At 46.6% G+C, this 22,145-nt stretch overlaps 2 pseudogenes; one reads left to right on the plus strand and one right to left on the minus strand.

Moving 5' to 3' along the window:
• Nucleotides 1-22,145, plus strand: part of LOC109760255 (uncharacterized acetyltransferase At3g50280-like) — a 210,825-nt pseudogene that overhangs the window by 129,822 nt on the left and 58,858 nt on the right.
• LOC109760262 (uncharacterized) lies at nt 9,482-10,243 on the minus strand (annotated as a pseudogene).

Here is a 22,145-nt window from a genome sequence, read left to right on the forward strand (position 1 = left end):
TCCTTTCTCGAGGAAAAGTTTCTCTCGAAAGAATTGAGTGGGAGGATGGTGGAGACTTGATGAGGTTATTGAACCGTCACGTCAACTAGTGTGTAGCAGGGCACAGGAAGTTGTTCCTGTGGCACCTATACCAATTGAAGTGGAAGCTTATGATAGTGATCATGAAACTTCGGATCAAGTCACTACCAAACCTCGTAGGTCGACAAGGATGCGTACTACTTCAGAATGGTACGTAATCCTGTCTTGGAAGTCATGTTGCTAGACAACAATGAACCTACGAGCTATGGAGAAGCGATGGTGGGCCCGGATTCCGACGAATGGCTCGAGGCCATGAAATCCGAGATAGGATCCATGTATCAGAACAAAGCATGGACTTTGGTGAACTTGCCCGATGATCAGCAAGCCATTGAGATAAATGGATCTTTAAGAAGAAGACGGACGTGGACGGTAATGGTACCGTCTATGAAGCTCGACTTGTGGCAAAGAATATTTCCACAAGTTCAAGGAGTTGACTACGATGAGATTTTCTCATCCGTAGCGATGCTTAAGTCCGTCGGAATCATGTTAGCATTAGCTGCATTTATGAAATCTGGCAGATGGATGTCAAAAACAAGTTTCCTTACCAGTTTTCGTAAGGAAAGGTTGTATGTGATACAATCAGAAAGGTTTTGTCGATCCTAAGGATGCTAAAAGGTATGCTAGCTCCAGTGATCCTTCCATGGACTAGAGCAAGCATCTCGGAGTCAGAATATACGCTTTGATGGAGTGATCAAAGTTTTTGGGTTTATACAAAGTTTGTTAGAAACTTGTATTTACAATAAAGTGAGTGGGAGCGCTACAACATTTCTGATAAATATATGTGAATGACATATTGTTGATCCGAAATGATGTAAAATTTCTGGAAAGCATAAAGGGTTGTTTGAAAGGAGTTTTTCAAAGGAAGACCTGGATAAAAGCTGCTTACATATTGGGCATCAAGATCTATAGAGATAGATCAAGACGCCTGATGATACTTTCAAAGAACGCACACCTTCACATGATTTTGAAAGAGTTCAAAATAGATCAGCAAAGAAGGAGTTCTTGGCTGTGTTACAAGGTGTGAGTATTGAGTAAGACTCAAGACCTGACCACAGCAGAAGAGAGAGAAAGGACGAAGGTCGTCCCCTATGCTTTAGACATAGGCTCTACAGTATGCTATGCTGTGTACCGCACATGAAGTGTGCCTTGCCATGAGTTGGTCAAGGGGTACAATAGTGATCCGGGAATGGATCACATGACAGCGGTCGAACTTATCCTTAGTATCTAGTGGACTAAGGAATTTTCTCGATTATGGAGGTGAAAAGGAGTTCGTCGTAAAGGGTTACGTCGATGCGAACTTTGACACTAATCCGGATGACTCTGGGTAGAAAACCGGATTCGTATAGTAGAGCAGTTATTTGAAATGGCTCCAAGTAGTGCGTGGTAGCATCCACAAGATGACATAGATATTCGTAAAGCACACACGGATCTGAAAGGTTCAGACCCGTTGACTAATAACCTCTCTCACAAGCATAACATGATCAAACCAGAACTCATTGAGTGTTAATCACATAGTGATGTGAACTAGATTGTTGACTCTAGTAAACTCTTTGGATGTTGGTCACATGGTGATGTGACCTGTGAGTGTTAATCACATGGTGATGTGAACTAGATTATTGACTCTAGTGCAAGTGGGAGACTGTTGGAAATATGCCCTAGAGGCAATAATAAATTGGTTATTATTATATTTCCTTGTTCATGATAATCGTTTATTATCCATGCTAAAATTGTATTGATAGGAAACTCAGATACATGTGTGGATACATAGACAACACCATGTCCCTAGTAAGCCTCTAGTTGACTAGCTCGTTGATCAATAGATGGTTACGGTTTCCTGACCATGGACATTGGATGTCGTTGATAACGGGATCACATCATTAGGAGAATGATGTGATGGACAAGACCCAATCCTAAGCCTAGCACAAGATCGTGTAGTTCGTTTGCTAAGAGCTTTTCTAATGTCAAGTATCATTTCCTTAGACCATGAGATGTGCAACTCCCGGATACCGTAGGAATGCTTTGGGTGTACCAAACGTCACAACGTAACTGGGTGGCTATAAAGGTGCACTACAGGTATCTCCGAAAGTGTCTGTTGGGTTGGCACGAATCGAGACTGGGATTTGTCACTCCGTGTAAACGGAGAGGTATCTCTGGGCCCACTCGGTAGGACATCATCATAATGTGCACAATGTGACCAAGGAGTTGATCACGGGATGATGTGAGTTACGGTACGAGTAAAGAGACTTGCCGGCAACGAGATTGAACAAGGTATCGGGATACCGACGATCGAATCTCGGGCAAGTACTATACCGGTAGACAAAGGGAATTGGGTACGGGATTAATTGAATCCTCAACATCGTGGTTCATCCGATGAGATCATCGAGGAGCATGTGGGAGCCAACATGGGTATCCAGATCCCGCTGTTGGTTATTGACCGGAGAGTCATCTCGGTCATGTCTGCATGTCTCCCGAACCCGTAGGGTCTACACACTTAAGGTTCGGTGACGCTAGGGTTATAGAGATATTACTATGCGGTAACCCGAAAGTTGTTCGGAGTCCCGGATGAGATCCCGGACGTCACGAGGAGTTCCGGAATGGTCCGGAGGTAAAGATTTATATATGGGAAGTCTTATTTTGGTCGCCGGAAAAGTTTCGCACTTTATCGGTATTGTACCGGGAGTGCCGAAAGGGGTTCGGGGGTCCACCAAAGGGGTCCACCAGCCCCGGGGGGGCCACATGGGCTGTAGGGGGTGCGCCTTGGCCTATGTGGGCCAAGGGCACCAGCCCCAAGAGGCCCATGCGCCAAGAGATAAGGAAAAGGGAGAGTCCTAAAGGGGGAAGGCACCTCCGAGGTGCCTTGGGGGGGAAGGACTCCTCCCTGGCCGCACCCTTCCTTGGAGGAAGGGCCAAGGCTGCGCCCCCTCTCCCTTGGCCCTATATATAGTGGGGGGAAGGGAGGGCAGCAATACCTAAGCCCTGGCGCCTCCCTCTCCCTCCCGTGACACATCTCCCTCCTCCCGCAGCGCTTGGCGAAGCCCTGTTGGAATCCCGCTACTTCCACCACCACGCCGTCGTGCTGCTGGATCTCCATCAACCTCTCCTCCCCCCTTGCTGGATCAAGAAGGACGAGACGTCGCTGCTCCATACGTGTGTTGAACGCGAAGGTGCCGTCTGTTCGGCGCTAGGATCATCGGTGATTTGGATCACAACGAGTACGACTCCATCAACCTCGTTCTCTTGAACGCTTCCGCTCGCGATCTACAAGGGTATGTAGATGCACTGCTTCCCTCTCGTTGCTAGTAAACTCCATAGATTGATCTTGGTGATGCGTAGAAAATTTTGAATTTCTGCTACGTTCCCCTACACTAAGGAGTGGCATGAGAAGTTCGAAAGAACATTAACTGTTGCCGGCTTTGTAGTAAACGATGGTGACAAGTGTGTGTACTGTCGCTATGGTGGGGGTGAAGGAGTTATTCTTTGTCTGTATGTCGACGACATATTGATCTTTGGAACCAAACTTGATTTAATCAAGGAGGTTATGGATTTCTTATCTCCCTATTTTGAGATGAAGGATCTAGGAGTAGCTGATGTTATCTTAAACATCAAGCTGTTGAGAGATGAGAATGGTGGGATCACACTGCTTCAGTCTCACTATGTGGAAAAGGTCTTGAGTCGTTTTGGGTATAGCGACTGCACACCTTCTCCAACTCCATATGATGCTAGTGTGTTGCTTCGAAAGAATCGACGAATTGCTAGAGATCAACTGAGGTATTCTCAGATTATTGGCTCGCTTATGTATTTGGCGAGTGCCACGAGGCCTGACATCTCTTTTGCTGTGAGCAAGCTGAGTCGGTTTGTGTCAAAACCGGGAGATGATCATTGGCATGCGCTTGAGAGAGTTATGCGCTATTTGAAAGGCACCGCGAGCTATGGGATTCACTACACCGGGTATCCAAGGGTACTGGCGGGTTACAGTGACTCAAACTGGATTTCTGATGCTGATGAGATAAAGGCCACAAGTGGTTATGTTTTTACACTTGGTGGTGGCGCTGTTTCCTGGAAGTCTTGCAAGCAGACCATCTTAACGAGGTCAACTATGGAAGCAGAACTCACAGCATTGCACACTGCCACTGTTGAAGCAGAGTGGCTTCATGAACTCTTGATGGACTTACCTATGGTTGAAAAACCAATAACCCCTATCCTGATGAACTGTGGTAATCAAACTGTGTTCGTCAAGATAAACAGTTCAAAGGACAATATGAAGTCCTCAAGACATGTGAAGAGGAGACTAAAATCTGTCAGAAAATTGAGGAACTCCGGAGTTATTACGTTGGATTATATCCAAACGTCGAAAAACTTGGCAGATCCCTTCACAAAGGGTCTATCACGTAATGTGATAGATAATGCATCGATGGAGATGGGTTTGAGACGCATGAGTTGTCCATAGTGGTAACTCACTCTATGTGATCGGAGATCCCGTGAAGTAGAAGTGGGAGACAAGCTGTTGGTCAGCTGGGAGGAGAGTATCCCTATATTAACTATCCCACTCTGTGAAGATGCAATACTCTCCTGATCTGCATGGCAGGTTGATACTTATTTTAATGTGTTCCAAGTGGCTTATTTGGGTAAGCAAAGATGTTGTCCTGCAGAACATCTTCTCAGGAACAACCTATATGAATTTGACTGTTAACGTCGCAGTCTGTGAGAATTGGGTGTTCTCTAATAAATTCATGAAAAGGCCCTGGAGTACGACGTATATGCTCCACCCGCGGGGAAGCCTTGCGGCAGCCCAGTATCGGTCAAGAATTTGTGTGAAACTAGTTTCACAGAAAACTTGTAGTTCAAGGCATAGTCCACTATTCAAGTTGTGATCTAGTGTAGCATAAATCTCTAAGTGGAAATTCAACTTGACAGTCTCCACTAAGCACCGATATATAAACAATGTTTTGGAACTAAATGATGAGATGTGCCAATGAGACTTTGTGGGGGATTGTTGGAATTTTGCTAGTAGGCCTTTGGCCCAAAGCCCAACTAAAATTCTGAAATTCTCTTGGCCCATTCATGCACACATGTGAGTGGAGTGAGTGAGGCTAAAGTTTAGTCCCACCTCATAAGTTGAGAGAGAGTTGCACCTCTTTATAAGGTGAGCTCTTCTACCACTTGTATGAGCATGACAAGAGGAGACCTACACGCGCGCTCCTCCTCCTCGCTCGCCTCATCACGACGCGCCGCGCCGCGGGTTGCGGGATTGAGCCGAGCCGAGGACAGAGCTATGCACGTTGTCTATATTTTTGCTACTCGGGAAAAATTAATGAGTCATTAATTAGTAATTAACGGACGCGTTAATTACTGAACCGTTTCCGATTCTTTTGGATCGTGACGACTCGGACATGGAGTTTACTCCCACGACCTGCCCGGCCCGCACTATATAGTCAGGCAGACGTCTACCCTAGCCGCCGCCGCTTCGTATGGTTTCTCACCACCGTTCCAGATCATTGCGCCGCCAAGCAAGTCTTCTCCATCCCTCCTCTCGGCGTGCACTGGCAGAAGGGACAGCAGGCCTCCGGAACCCCGCCTCTCATGATCCTGTACGGGAGAGGGGCGATCAGGTTTTTGGGGAGCGCACTCGCGCGACTGCTGGCAGTGACGACTTCGCGAACGACGACTTTTTCCCCGACCTCGGCAACCTCATCCTCGACGACATGGGCGACAACGTCAACGCCGGCGGTGCTGCTCCTGCTGCACCGTATGTGATTCTATCCTTCCTGTTCGAGATCGTGGTAGAATTCATGTTTCTAGTATGTGCCCTAGATGTGATCTGTTCATCTGTTATGCTAGTTCACATGATTTGTTTAATCTTTGCTGCTGTAGCCATGATTTATCTTCTGTTTATTCGGATTAAATCTCGTAGTAATTTGCTCATATTTCCAACAACAAGTACCCACCACCTGGCCGTCATCCCTTACTAAAGATATCATATGACAGATAAATCTGTATACAAGGCTCTGACAAAGAGAGGTGTGCGTCGTACTGATAGTAAACAATGTATTTGCAATATCAGGGGCACGCTTCGTCTTTTTAATCTCCTTTGTGGTTAGGGGCCTTATAGAATCCAGCAATGTGTATAGGATCATAAATTCCAGTGATTTGGGAGTGCTTGTTCTATTGTTTAGAGTCACACTTGGTACAAGTCAAACAGAAAGGATAATAACATGTGTGAATGATATAACACCAATTTGTACAGAATCATAAAATAAGGGTCCATCAGATTGTGGTGGTGCCACATGGGTACAGTTGCTGCAACTTTCTTTGTTTAGATTTTGATGTTTCCTTTCCTGATTCATAAGGTAAGCATATCTTTCAGCGGCAAGCAATTGAAGTTTTGGAATCAATTTGCAGGACTTGGTATTTTGTTTTTGGAGTTGAGTTTTCGGAGCATGAACTACTGTAAACTTGGATGTGGTATCTGGTTTCATTAATGATAATGTAACGCGGGGAGGAGGGGGCTTTAGTCTCCTGTTCATCTAAAAGAACATACATGACTTCTTCACTGATGTCTCAAAATTAAGCCTTAATTTCGAGGATCTCGTTGACATTGTATGCGACCCCACAGGGTGGATTGCACATGTGATAAGCTTCGTGTCATAAGCGATGCTGGAGGTTTAGCCAAGGACAGCGGTAGAACAGCCAAGAACACCTACATCTCTGGACCTGATGGGCATGGCACGACGACAAGAGCTTTTTATCCCCAAGATCAGAATGCAGGTCAGAGGCTAGCCTATCTCGTGGAATCATGACCTTCGCTGGTGAGCGTGTTCGTCTTTCTCTCGGCGCTTGATGCGTGCGTGTAACGAGAGGAGTGTTCTGCTGGTAAAAAATAAAACGAAATTTGAACAAAAAGCCAAGTGCTAATGTATAGCACGTGCCAACCCAGGGGATGCAGTTGCGCTATTTTTCTTACGACTGTGCCCTCATAGGGGATCTTTTTGCTGCATTATTTTGGTCCGTGCGCACTTATCGGTGCTGGGTCACGGATGGGCTCGGAGGCCTTCTTTTCGTCCATGTGCACTTTTTGGTGCTGGGTCACGGGTTGGGCTCAGTGGCCTCTTTTATTTGTGCTCTTTGGCATCTTTCGCAGCTGACAGCCGTGCATGATCCCCGTGTTGGCGATGTAGTAGACAGAGTCCGTCTAATAAACTCGTCACGTGTCAATTAGACTTCCGGTACGGTACTAAAATTGCGATTCGCTTCGGGCGTCCCTGGAAAACTCGAATATGGCCCAACTTAGCCCGTTTCAGGCCGCCAAGGCCCGTTCGGCCGTTCCCCTTCCACTCTCAATCTCGTCTCGCCGCCGCAAGTTCCTCTTCTGGATGAAAAGAAGGCCGTGGTCCGACCAGGGCTGCGCCGCTGCGGGTCTCCGTCGCCGTCGGCAGTTGCAGCGTCAGTCCGCCAGCTGCTAGGCTAGAAGGAGATGCCATCCAATTCATCCGTCGCCGTCGGCAGTTGAAGCCTGGCCAAGGAGATCGGAGGGGCGGCGGTCATCTCGTCGGGGACCTGCGCTGCGCGACCGCTGACAAGTGCTCCAACAGGTCGGTGTCCCAAGTATCCCGTCCGCCTTGGCGTAAGACATCTCGTGACGCTTCTTGTCTGCCGTCCACTCCACCTCAGAATCTTCGATGACCGGACGCCATGATGGGCGGCAGTACTGACCTTCGACGACGAGGTCGGGGAGGAGATCACGAGCATGGCATAGAAACCGTCGACGAGGTCGCGTCGCTCGGGAGCCTCACGTTGGGCATGGCATAGAAACCGTCGACGTTCTTCGCCTCCCGCGTGGCGGTCTGGGTGCCGCCGCCTCCGAGCGTGCACTGCTGCAGCGTGGTGTTCCGGACGCAGCCCTCAGCGTGATCGCCTTGCAGCCATGCCAGCGGCCGCCGGCACGACGGCAGCTCGTTGTCGGCGCACGGCGGCGAAGGCCCCGCAGAGGGCCTAGACGTCGCGCTGCGCCTTCGGCTGCGGCCGGCTGACGCCAGGAGCTTGATCTGACCCATCACGTCCTGTCGTCGACACACTCGCGTCCTCCTTTGCGCATGCCCTGGGACAGTACTACCACCTCGCCGGCCGGCTCGCCGCCGAGGAGCACAGCGATAGGACAATCACCGTCCCGCTGCGCTGCACGGGGGAAGGCGCCGAGCTCGTCCACGCCGAGGCGCCCAGCGTGGCCGTTGCAGACATCGTCGGCTCGGTGTACACACAGTCGTCGGTGGTCTCGGGATTTTTCCCGTTGAACGCGGCCATCGATCGCTACCCGTGCTGTGGGCAACGTACGGAAACGCAATCGTGGCCGGCCGGCCGGCCGGCAGGCAACGACATCAAGATCAAGGTCAGCAGGTTACTACTCGTTGACAACGAGGTCAAGGTCAGCAGGCAGCTGAGGTCTAAAAACTAAGGCTAATCAACAGTTGAGGGATCAAATTGACAAAAAAAACTGTGCATTACTATTTCCCGTTGATATACCGGGCTTAGTAAAGCATGAACAAGATCACATAAAACCTCATCAGTTCCCTCAAGCCCTGGAGCCATTACAGGTTTCACAACAACAAAAAATCTTGTTTGAATCCAGGAGACATTTGTAATGCACACCAGAATGTACACAAGCTCGTCCTTTTGGACACACACATTCTACACATCCTCTGTTACCAACAAAGGCAGCAGGTGCATTCTCCTGCCACTTCATTCTACACATCCTCTGTGTTTTGGTGTGACATTCTACACATCCTTGACATCCCTGGCTGACAAGCTGTCGACATAGATAGATCATAGGCACGGGACACAAACCAGTCAGGAAGTATAGATGGCCACCACGAACCCCATCCATGCACCAGGCTCTCCGAATAAATGAAAACGAAACCGAAAGAAGCGAGCTTACACAAAAACCAATCAGCTCTGTTGATGGCACACGACAGAGACACCAACCCCGGCATCAAGAGCTTCGGGTCTCCGTAGAACGTATCCAGCTTGGTCGGCAAAGCCTTTCAGGGTACTCCCTTGGGACATCCTGCCAGTACAAAGACGACCGGTATGCATGTGTTCAAGAAGGGCAAAAGCATGGAAATGGGGTGAAAAGCACGGCACAAGTGCAGAGTTTTATTATTTTATAGGCTAGCCGGAGCTACCTTGTTCTGTTCCTTTAGAAATGCCGGCAGGGTACATAACTAATCACGGCCAGTTTATGCCTCGCATCTTTGTAGAAGAGTTGAAATATGTATTAACAAGCACCGGCGGTTGCTAGTTGCCAGGCATGCATATCACGTGAATTAAGATAATCGTTACTGCAGGTAACAAGCTAAAAAAGGTTGCTGTCGGAAGTGCTCATTTGGCCTCCGGAAGCTATTTTTTCAGACAAAGTTTCAGAACAAGTAGTGAATCATATCCGGACGACGTAGGCTCGGAACCTCTTGGAGCAGACGAAGCAGCGTGGGAAGTAGAAGGCCGCCACGAACCCCACGACAAATCCGACGGCCGCTCCGATACTGGACTGGTCGTTGAGCCTGTGCAGCCTGATTCGTAACGCTCTCCATCTCTTTCTCGAGCGGGGGCAGTCATTCATCGGTGAAGCACAAAGCTTTGGGTTGTCAGTAAAATTGAACGTGGTTAACCGAGTAAGCAAATCGAATTGTGGTGGAATTTGACCGCTGAGTTAGTTATGCTGGAGGTTGAGGACATTCAGATATTCCAAATTTACGATACTCTCTGGGATTTCACCTGAAAAGTTATTGTACGAGAGATCCAGATATGTCAGGTATGGATTCAGCCATGAAATATCGGGAATTGGTCCTGAAAAATTGTTATTTGACAAGTCCAGGTGGGTCATGCTGGAACAATGTTGTAGGCCCTGAGGGAATGTGCCTTGAAGTCCTAGGTTGTGGAGATGCACAGAGAGAACCCTGTTCTCGTTGGGGTGCCAGCATTCCACACCAATAAAGGGGCATATGTAACCCTCTCTGGGATATTCAAAGATCCATGAGGATTTGAGTACACTGTTGGGATCAATCACTGATTGTTGCAAAGACCTCAGGCACAGGATATCAGATTCAGAACCAAAACACAAGGATGAGCTGCTCAAGAGGAGAAACAAAATAAGGGACTTGGTATCGTCAGCCATCTCAAGCGTGGAGTGCAAACAACTGCTCGGCTAGAAGCTGCGGCTTGTGAATTCCAGCGTCACCTGACCAAAACTTGTGTAAGAATACTTGAGCGCACTACTTGAAAAAAGAAGAGATAATTTCTCAGACATGAAGACACCACAGAACAGCCTCCAGAAGTGCAAAAAACAAGTCAGAAAACCCTTGTTCTTGTTAATTTCATACTATGATACTTCCTAGAGAATATGAGGTGCTTGAGAAAACTCACCGGTTGATCAAGCCAAATCTAAAGCCACCATTGTGCAATACATGAGCGGGTGCAGCCCTTTAAAAAAGGAATCCCTCCACTGGAGCATAGACTCCTCTTCTGCCAAATCCTGAAGTCTTATTGACCTGAAAGTATTTGCCACAAGTTTGCAAGGAAGAAAGACATACCATGTGCCCACTGCCAATAGTCCCCATTCCAAGGAATCTCCGGAGACTCACCGGTCACCAGTCTCCACTGAGAGAAAAAATAGGTGTATAACTTGTGGAACTGATGCCATCAAGTCATCTAGGAGTAGTATTTACGAGGACGTATGTGACAGGCAGGTAAAACTTCGTCGAGAGTAAAGGTACTAGTGCTTCTCCCACTCCTAACTACTAATAGGCATTTGGATTAAATTATGATAAAGCATGCCTTGGTGCTTATAAATTACTTTTTCACTTGACATTGGGCAAAAACATTAGAAGTGATGTGATGCTACTCCGGGGTGTATCTTGTACAGAAGTTTGTAAAGCACCCGACGAGTCCTAGTCTGAATCATGGTTGCTCTAGCCCTATATGACGGCTCCGGCAGGCACATGTCAGGAAGACCGACCCGGCGTCGTCGCGAGTCTCCAGTCTCGGCATAATTAGTTGTCACGGAGGAACGTGTGTCGGGAGTTTGCATGGTTGCCTGGCAGAATAGAATTTTGAGCCCTCTTGCCAGAACTCTGATCTCACGGTCACACCGGGTGAATTTGCAGTATCTTTTTACTCCAAAATATATGGCCGCGCGTCTGCTATCTGGAAATCCAAGGCCTCATTGAGGACCTGAGAGCCTGGCGGGCGGCTGGTTGCTTCCCCACCGCCACCGGCCACCACCATGGCCTTTTAGTTAGCCTGCAGGCGAAACCTGCCTAGGCCAGGCAGGTTGTTGCCTTGGCCGGAGCCGTGCTTGCACTTGTCAGGTAACCTGAGGCCTTGTACTGGCTATGCCTGCTTGTACATGTAAAATCTCTTTCCCTATCTTAATAAAGATCGGCTTTGGCCTTTGGATCGGAAATATTATTGGTCCTCTGAAAACACAAACATGTAACAATTTTTACTTATTATTATCAAATAAAAAATATACCATTTTTACTGTTTCATGAATAGATACCCTTATTATAACGCTACCTAAATTGGGCAAAAATACGGCCATGTGTCTCCTGTTTCAAAAATATGAGTTAGTTGCATGTTAGTACCACACTTGCGCACCTACTCACGGATTGGTACCACTACTCAAAAGTTTTGCAATTCAGTACCAACTCAGGGCCTAAGTGGTGCAATACGGTCAGGGGTGCGTATAAACGCGTATTGACAGTAATTCCGACAGGCTAGGCCCACATGTCAGGCGACACGCTGGCCGAATCGGCCCGCGCCGCCCGCTGACTAGGATGAACCCGACCGAGCCGCTCTCTCTCGCCCACTCACTCTCACCCGCTCGTTTTGCCTCGCCCCCCTCTGTCTCCGCCGCCGCAGCGCCATGGTCTTCGAGGATGAAAGCAGTGACTCTCAGTCCAGCCTTGTGTACGTCTACTCCTCCTCCTCCGATGGAATGTAGTACCAGGTGCGTTGTTCGAGCTATGGTTAGGGTTAGGGTTTGTTCTGTGATTGTTGGGGGATTGGGGATTTGACTAGGTTATCTTTGTTCATCTTGCTCCTTAGATCCCTTCTAGCATTGAAGACCTAGACTACATGGGCATTGAGACAGCACCCCCAGTCCTGTGCGAGCACCACCGTCTGCCAGCTGAGAGGAGGGTTGCAATCGAGGCATTTCACACTGGCAGGAGGTTCTTAGCCTGCTCAAAGAAGGTAACAATGATTGCAGTAGTCATTGCAGTAGTCTAATTGTTGAAATAGTTATTAGTGCAGATAGATATTGCTGAGAGGAGGATTGCAGTAGTTATTGCAGTAGTCTAATTGCAGTAGTCGCTGCAGTCATTGTTTATTGTTTCTGATGCTCATTAGCAAGCTAGTAATTAGTGCTAGTTACAATCATTGCAGTAGGCTGTCAGTACTTAATTGTTTAGTAGTGCATTGTTTAGTCTGGTCACTCCTTTCTGTGTATCATCAGTACTTAATTGACAGAGAGCTTTGTGAGCAGTGCATTGTTTAGTCTGGTCTTTCTTTAATTGGGCAATATCAGTTGATCAAAGTGTCACTTGATAGATTTAATTGTGCATTGTTTATACTATTTTTAAATGCCTAGGGATTTGCAGTGCATCTGGTATGTTGTTCTTTAGTATATATAGTGTGAGTGGAGGCTGCCAGTAGGTCAAATTCTGTTGTATAAGTGGTATATTATGAGAAAGAAAGTGACAAATGATGTTGTTGATGTTGCAAGGAAATGAGAACTGTGGTGTTGTTCAATGGGTTGACCCAGAGTGGCCTCCTACAATGCAGAATGCTCTGTTGAAGCTATGGGAGTTGTATTCAAACATCAGGAGTGATAGGAGGAAGGATAACCTGGATAATATTCACTGACTATTCACCATCTGACAGAAGAGAAAAACAACCTGGAGGCCAACTATGACAAATTGGTTGAAGATGTGCATCAACTTTTCAATGCTCAAGAGGATAGGATGATGGATTTCAGCTACTTGCAGTCCAAGATGAACAACACTGAGGTTAGCAACTCAGTTGTCTCTGATATGAGGACAGAGATTGAGAAGAAAGATGCAGAGATCTTCAAGCTGCAAGAGAAGTATGAAGTGCTTATGAACATCACAAAGGCTCAAGGCACTGTCATCCAGAACCTGAAGCTCAACCATTTGAAAGAGAAGGAAAAGCTAATCTAGGAGCATCACAATGATGCGATGAAGATGTTGCAGCTTAGGGTTGATGAACTCACTAAGTCTAATGAGAAGCTAATCCAAGAGAATCACCAGATTGAGCTTCACATGGGTGATCTCAAGAAGTGTCATCAGAAGCTCTTTGCAGGCAGAGATCAGCTCAAACTTCATATTGCTGATTTTCTCAAGGCAGAGGAGAAGAATAAGCAGAAGCTGAAGGGGATCCAGGCCATCTTGGCTGACTAAACAATATGAAGATCAAGATCTAGATGAAGATGAAGAAGGGCATAAGTAGTTCACCTTTTGTGATGTATGGTGTTGTTTAGTTAACTAAGTTGAACTCTAGTATGTTGTGTAAGAACATATTTATTATGTTTAGTTGTGAACTAGGTTGAGCTCCACTATGTTATGTCAGAATCTTTTAATTATGGTGCTTCAAGCTCTCTATGATGATCTATGGTGCTTCAAGCTCTCTATGATTTGGTGCATCAAGCTATTTATGATGATCTATGGTGCTTTCATAGTTGGTTTTTATAAGTTATATGATGATCTATGATGGTATTTGGTACATCAAGTTATATTATAAGTGATATGTGTTATAAGTTATATGATAACTGATATGTGTTATAAGATATATTGGCTCCGTCGATGCCGAGAACCCCTAGGCTCAAATTGGCTCCGTCGACGCCGAGAACCCCTAGAACCTAACCCTAGGCTAAAATTGGCTCTGTCGATGCTGAGAACCCCTAGAACCTAACCTAGGCTAAAATTGGCTCTGTCGATGCCGAGAACCCTAGAACCTAACCTAGGCTAAAATTGGCTCTGTCGACACCGAGAACCCCTAGAACCTAACCTAGGCTAAAATTGGCTCTGTCGACACCGAGAACCCCTAGAACCTAACCCTAGGCTAAAATTGGCTTCATCGACGCCGAGAACCCCTAGAACCTAACCCTAGGCTAAAATTGGCTCTGTCGACGCCGAGAACCCCTAGAACCTAACCCTAGGCTAAAATTGGCTCCGTCGACACCGAGAACCCCTAGAACCTAACCCTAGGCTAAACTTGGCTCTGTCGACGCCGAGAACCCCTAGAACCTAACCTAGGCTCAAATTGGCTCCGTCGACGCCGAGAACCCCTAGAACCTAACCCTAGGCTACAATTGGCTCTGTCGATGTCGAGAACCCCTAGAACCTAACCCTACAACATTAATCATCAAACATTAACATTGCCAATAAAACTAATCATCAAACCTAATCATCAAACATTAACATTGTCAATAAAACTAATCACCAAATCTCATCATGAAACATTAACATTGACAATAACACTAATCATCAAATCTTATCATCAAACATTAACATTTCCAAGAACACTAATCATCAAATCTCATCATCAAACATTAACATTGCCAATAACACTAATCATCAAATCTCATCATCAAACATTAACATTGCCAACAAAACTAATCATCAAATCTCATCATCAAACATTAACGTTGCCAAATTGATAGCATAACATCACCAATAACATTAAACATTGACTCAGGTAAGATAGGTGATAGCAATTCAGTACACTCAAACATAATCATCCAACCAGTTTGACTTGTTGGTTCAGTACAGTCAAACCTAAGCATTCAACCATTGTTCGGGACACAAAATATTGATCAGTACATTGTTTTGAGAAACAACAACTCATGATACTCATTTGTTACCACTGGCAGAAAACCAGGCCATCCAACCAGAGTGACTTGTTGGTTCAGAAGATGTAGAAGGAGTTGCATATCTTGGGGCAGTGAATGGCCTTGCACCACTAGTTGATGGTTGTGATCTTGCACCAGATCTTGCACCAGATCTTGCACCAGACCTTGCTCCAGACCTTGCACCAGACCTTGTACCAGATCTTGCAGGTCGAGGCTGTGATCTTGCAGGTGGAGGCTGTGATCTTGCAGGTGGAGGCTGCTGCTGTGATCTTGTAGGTGGGGGATGTGATCTTGTAGGTGTAGGTTGCTGTTGTGATCTTGCAGGTGTCTTGCAAAAAGAAGTGAGATTGGTATTAGCAGTCAACATAAAAAATATTAACAAATGCACTAGTCAACTAATACAAAAGAAGTTAGATTGGTATTACCACATGCTTGTTTTTCCTCATAGCCAAATCTGGTTTCAATTGTTTCAGGCAGTTGGTGTATCTATGGCCTTGGAGACCACAGTTAGAGCATGTTATTGTGGCCATACTACTTCTGTCCTTTGGCTTTGGCACTTCATACTTGCCCTTGATCCTATTCTCTTTCTTTCTTCCTCTCCTAACATGAAATTCTGGTGGCTCTATGTCTTGTCGACGTGTCCTTATCCAGTTATGTTCACCAGGAATAGGAAAGATCATAGGTTCATATGCTGCCAGATAAAATGGTTTTTTCAAGAATTTAGAAACAAAGTCCTCTGGAAACCTTTTGGCCTTGTTAATTGCTGAAATTGCATGGTTGTATGGTATGCCACTCAGGTCCCATTTTCTGCAACCACATGTATAATTATCCAAGTTCATAAGGTGTCTTTGCTGCCCACTGGTCACTTGCCATAAATTAACACCAGCTTGAATGGGTTTGCAGTATCTGGCCCTCTCCTTTTCCAGCTCTAGCTTCTCAGCATAATGTGGTGTGATCTCCCAGAAAGCTGCCTTTTCTCTCTCTCTATTCCTATGCCACCTCACCATTTTCTTGTCCTTAATACCATCAACCATAGTCCTAATAGGCTTTTTTCCTAAAATCAAGGATATACTTGTTTAACACCTCAGATAGGTTGTTAACAACCAAATCTATCTTGCAGTTAGTGTCAAAAGCATGCCTAGCCCATGTTTTCTTAGGAATTCTGTCGTGGAATTGTCACGGCAGATGTCCTAGTGTCAGGACTTAGTCGCGAGGCCAACGCATCTATGTGGTAGCTTGAGAGGGGTTGAGCGGAATCGAGAGACGCAACACAAGACAAGGATTTAGACAGCTTCGGACCCCGGGAAACATCATCCGGTAATAACCCTACATGCTGTTTGAGGCTAGGTCTCATTATCATCACGGGAGAGTCGCCGGCTCCGGCTCTCGGTGTTTAGCCCTAGAGATTATTTCTTGTTCCCTGTCCCTCTTTGGGGTGCCCTGCCCCTCCTTATATAAGTTAGAGGGGCGGGTTACATGTGGAGTCCTTGTAGGACTAGGACTAGTCTATCTTCTCTTACAAGTTAATTACAAGTCCGGGTCTTGCTTCCTCGTAAAGGAAATATTCGTCATCCCTTTCTTCTTAAGCCGGCCCATCATAAACGTGACCCGGCCTTCTGGGCCTTGGTCCTTGTCTTCTATCTGACCCGCCATCGGGGCCATCCATGAGTCGTCTGGTTCATGAGCTGTCTGACCAATGAGCCGCCAGACCCATGAGTCGCTAGTCCTCCGCCGGGTCATCAGCGAAATGCCAAGTGCGGCCGGGTCATACCGCGGGGTATATCCCCGACATTAGCCCCCAGTTTAATTTGGATTTATCCATGTTAAACTGATCCTGCAATATAAACACAAGAACAAATTTGACAGGTTGTGCTCCGGGTTAAATATTCTTGTAAACCGGCACATGATCATCCTTGAGTCCTTGACATTTTCTCCTGGAATATCCGGGTCAATAGGCCAGATTCATAACCCATTTGCTGATATTGGCTCTTGTAAATAAAGAATCCATTTGAATTAGCCTTCAATGCTCTGACTTGACAAAAATATTAGTCTCTGAAATATTCAACTGATATCCAGCCGGCTTGAAGATGTAAAACTTGCCGGTTTATGATTACCACCATTGTCGGGTTATAAAAGCTGATAATTCCGGGTCATGATTGTTGCCAACGCCGGTTCATGATTATTGATGACGCCGGGTTGTAGACACAGGGTCATAATGATTGGTGACGCCGGGTCAATCTGGTTTGCTCAAAACAAAGAATTTGAAAATATTTCTTCGATAATAACATAATACCTGTAGCCCCCAAGTCTTGAGTAGAACAAAGTGATGGCTTAAGACTTGCTTCAATATAAATGCTGCCACTTTGAAGAAATCCATATTGTTCATCTCAGTCACTAGTAAAAACTGAATACTCCATATTATGTAGCCCCCAAGTGCCGGGTTGTCATGCTTGCAGCAACCTGGGACTTGTAATTGCCTTATGCTCATATAAACTTCGACCAGCATAGCCCCCAAGGGCCGGGTCATTATGCAATAATGAGCAGGGACTTTGTAAATATGATCATGTAAACTTGACCAGCAACGTGTAGCCCCCAAGGGCCGGGTCAGTAAGATATTACCGAGTTGGGACTTTGTATATGATTCATTGATAATAACAGTATATGATGTAATCTCCACCATGGGGCTTGAACCCACGTCCACAAGGTTAAGAGCTTTGTACTCTACCAACTGAATAGTGGATCTTTCAATATAATGGATTAAGGCTTGTGTACCTTGAATTTTCGACAGGAGCAATTGGTAGCCCCTAAGGGCCGGCTCATTTAGAATGTGATGAGTCGGGTCTTCAATAAGTTGAGCAAAAAATGACTTTGCATTAGCCCCCCAAGTGCCATGGTGCATGCTGGCAATGACATGGGACTTGCATATTTGATGTAATCTCAATTTGAATAATGTAGCCCCCAAGTGCCGGGTTATAAGCCTGCAGCGACTCGGGACTATTCCTATCATTGTAGAATAAATCATATCCATTGATAAAATAATAGCAATTGCGCTGAAGCGACTTTGAAAACCTCAATCATAATATTAGTTTCTGATGACCATAACAAAAATCCAGCCATGTTGGCTATTAAAGATTTGAATAATATAATCCGGTATGAAAACCTCAATCATTCAATATCATTATGAAAATCCAGCCAGTTAAAGATTTGAATACCTCATCGGTTGACAAGTAAATCCGGAGTTTAAATACCCGGCGGCTCTTGGCCGATGGCGATTTAATACGCCTCCATTGTAAGTATAGCCTTTTGAGAAAATCAAGAATTGGTAACCCTTTTGAGACACCAATGTCAATCTTTCGATGACGGGCTTGGACTTAAACATTTATGTAAGTCATAGTTCTGCAAATCCTGCACAGAGCTTAAACAACATATGCCCTGACGACTTAACGTCAAAAGCCAGGGCGGGTAACCACCCAAATGTAGTCTTATCCTGCACACAAGTAGATCACAAGACACCTTGGCGGTTTACCGCAGTGCGGGTCATAATATCTTACATATGACCACGGATGTGTAAAAAAGAAGTCACAGATAAGCCTATTATGAATCATAACTTTAAAACATAATAATAATATCATACTTGTGATATTGAATTTGCATTTGTCGGTTTATATGACCTGCACAATAAGGGTGATAACCCAATCTTTGATACGCGCATGATTCCAATGGCGCAATTCAAAACATACCGGCGGCTTAAAGTCCATAGCCAGGGCCGGTTTAAACATAATCATGTATAAACAATATCATACCTATGATATTGAATTGTACTGCCGGCTTATGATACATGTGCAGTAAGTGTGATAACCCAATCCTTAGAAGCCAATGCTTCCACATAGATGATGATTGTCATAAGCCGGCGACTTATCATCGAAAATCAAGCCGGGTTTAAATAGAAACCACTCATATACACTTTAGATGTGTTCAAAAGAGCTTCAAATAAAATCCCAAAAATTATTTGCAAAAAGAAACTTCAAAAAATCTTGAGGCTTCTGATTCGAATACGATCAGAAAACCGTCCCAAAGGGGTTAAGCTAAGATTCGAACACGATCATATAGCCCCCAGTGGCTTGGGCGTTGCCGATCAAGAGGGTACCGACAGCTATGTTCTCTTTGGTTCGAATACGACCTATGTTTGAACAGGAAGCCCCCAAATGACCTTGAGAGTTGTTTAACGACGCTGATTCGAATGCGATCCACGTCGGTTCCCAAAGGGGGTTGAGCTATGGTTCAAATATGACCAAGAAACTTCCCAATGAGCTCGGCAGTGTGCCGATCAAAAGGGTATCGACAACTATGTTCTCTTTGGTTCGAATACGACCTATGTTTGAACAGGAAGCCCCCTAGTGATCATGAGAATATTTAACGACTCCGATTCGAATACGATCAGGGTCACATCAAAAGGGTTAAGCTAAATTCGAATACGATCAGCTCCCGATGGTCATTAAAGCAGGGTACCTATATTTGAGTTGTGCTTTGTAACAGACTCTCTTTGGTCCCTTTAATTTTTCCTGAGAACTCGAACTTTGCGAGAGACAACCTCTTTTAGAACCGGAAATTTGTAAACCGGATATTGAGAGCTTCAAAGCTTTATAAGATATAAATTTACCTTGAGCCGGATGTTTGAACCGGATTTGAAAGCTTCAAAACTTTGCGGGAGAGAGATATCTCTTGAACCGGATTTTAAACCGGAATCTTTATTTTGAACCAGCAATTTTCTGACGGCCTTTAAATTTTCATCAATATGGTAGCAGCCTCCGGAACCGGGTTATTTTTCCCTCCAATGATCCGGAGCTCTTGAATGCATTGAAACCAACCAATGCTGCCGAGTCATATCATTGTAGCCCCCGAGTCTCAAGTCGACTCGAGGAGTTGGCTTTGAGATTCTCCAGATTGATCATAGCATAAGGTGTATATCATTGGTACTGATAGCGCGATGTGAATCCACAGAAGGTTGAAGTGACTGCGGCGGGTTATAAAGGATCCCATATGAGCCGTGTCAGCAACTCGGCCAATGGTTCCTTCCAACTGGATGTTTTGAAGTTAACCAAACCGTAGTGACGGCGACTTGTGCGCCTGCCCATCGAGCCCTCCAGGTGCAGACGGCGGTTGATAGTATATGATAATTTGCTTCCATTTTGTTGAAAGAAAACCGGGCTACCCAAGCTGTGACTTGCTCATACTCAATAAACAGCTCATGCAGACGGGTGCGGCCCGGTGTGTTGATGTAGACCAGGCCGCGAGAGATGGATGGAAAAGACAACCGCCGCGTCAGAGGCAGCTCAAACAGATGATCCGGCCATGGCATTGTAAGCCGGCGCGGATGAGCGAGTTAACCACATCGTTTTGACGTAGTGAACAATTGTCCTGCATCAACACTACTGATGTTTCAGGCCGGAAATAATCCACCATGAAATTAATGATTGCTAGGTGAAGTTGAAGTCGCTCACGGGTGAACCGGCCGTGGCGTGGTAAACCGGTGCAGACGGGTGAGTCGACCATGGCGTTGTAAGCCGGCGCGGATGCCGGTGCATGATGATGCTAACGCATATTTCATATGCATAGCATGGCACCACCTTTATAATGAATCATTGTCCTGCATATAAAAATATGCAAACCAACATAATTGTTCTTTGATGACAACAATATGTATCAAAAATAGTCAAAAAAGAGAGCACCTGGTATTTTTTGTCGGATGAACATGGATACTGGATCAAAAACATATCAAACGTATGATGTGGCCCTTGCACCGTATCCCCTTTTCTGAGTAATGACTGCTTTTGAATGCTTCGAAATCCATGTTGATGCGCTGAATGCACATCAAGTATTCATTACTACTTGGTGCATGTAAACAGTATTGCTACCAGCGCTGCTGAATAATGTTTTTCCTTGGTCAGTGTATCAGACTAGTCATTGATGTCCGGGCGCACCAATTAAAATATATCCAGTGTCTGCTTCATCACGGGATGCCTTGATATGTGTGGTGTAATGAGTGATCCGGAGGGAGTACTTTAAACGAGAATACCCCATATCCCTTGGTTTGTCTTGTCCCCACATGCTCAGCTCAATATTGATGAAACGAATCCAGTGCGTCAGAGAAGCAGTACATAGCGCGCGTGTACGTCAAGCGGGTCATTGGGCATAAGGGCGGCTCAGTAGTGCCAGCGGGTTAGAAGCGAGATGCAGGGAGGCCGCGTGGCCAGAGCGGCGACTGCTGTGGAGGCCCCCGGCGACTCGGAGCGAGGCGGCGGCTCGAGGCCGTGCCGGTCGGTCGACGAGGCGGAGGCAGGCAGACGCAGCAGTTTTGCGACGGCTCGATGGTTTAAAGGCAGATTGATATGAGACCGGCACGGGAGGAAACGGGGCCAACTCACAGAGAGGAGCAACCCCAGCGAGGCAGAGTTTCTTTGAATCAAGCGACGTCTGCGGCGACTTATGGCGGAGGCGGTTTAATGCGAAGGCAAGCCTGACCCGGCTCAGGCGGCTCGAGACGGCTATTGAGACAGCCAGGCCGTCCTGCGGCAGCTCGAGGCGCGGCTAGCCCGGAGCAGAAAACGGTCCTCCGCGGTGGCTCGACGCAGGGAGACCCAGAGGCGCGGGGTGGCTCTCCGGCGGCTTGCTCAAGGCAGGCTATGACGGGGAACCTCGGCAACTGTACCTGCTCACAGCATGGGCAATACGGCGGCTTTTTGAAGCGGAAAACAAGGCCGCGGGTGGCGGCTCAGACGTGTGGCCGGCTTAGGGCGTAGTATGATGGTGGCACAGCCACGGCAGCTCCTACAGCAGGTCTGCGGCGGCGATGGCTACTTAAGGCAGACGCAGCAGTTTGGGGGCGGCTCAACAAGACCGCGGTGGTAACGGACTCGGGGATTTAAAACTGAGGGTGTCCAGAACATTAATGCGACTCGTGAGGCGGCCAGCATCTTGAGGTCTCGGTCGTGATTGGAGCAGCGCCCGAGCGACCGACGGCCGGGGTGGTACGGCGAATCCAGTGAAGGTGGTCCACAAACGATTCAGGGTGGCTCTCGGCGCCCAAGGCGGAGGCGGAGTCCGGCGGGTCAAATCCGTGGTGAAGGCGAACCGGGGCGGCTTGGAT

This window comes from Aegilops tauschii, chromosome 3 (genome assembly GCF_002575655.3).
Source record: "Aegilops tauschii subsp. strangulata cultivar AL8/78 chromosome 3, Aet v6.0, whole genome shotgun sequence".
In the NCBI taxonomy this organism is placed as follows: Eukaryota; Viridiplantae; Streptophyta; class Magnoliopsida; order Poales; family Poaceae; genus Aegilops; species Aegilops tauschii.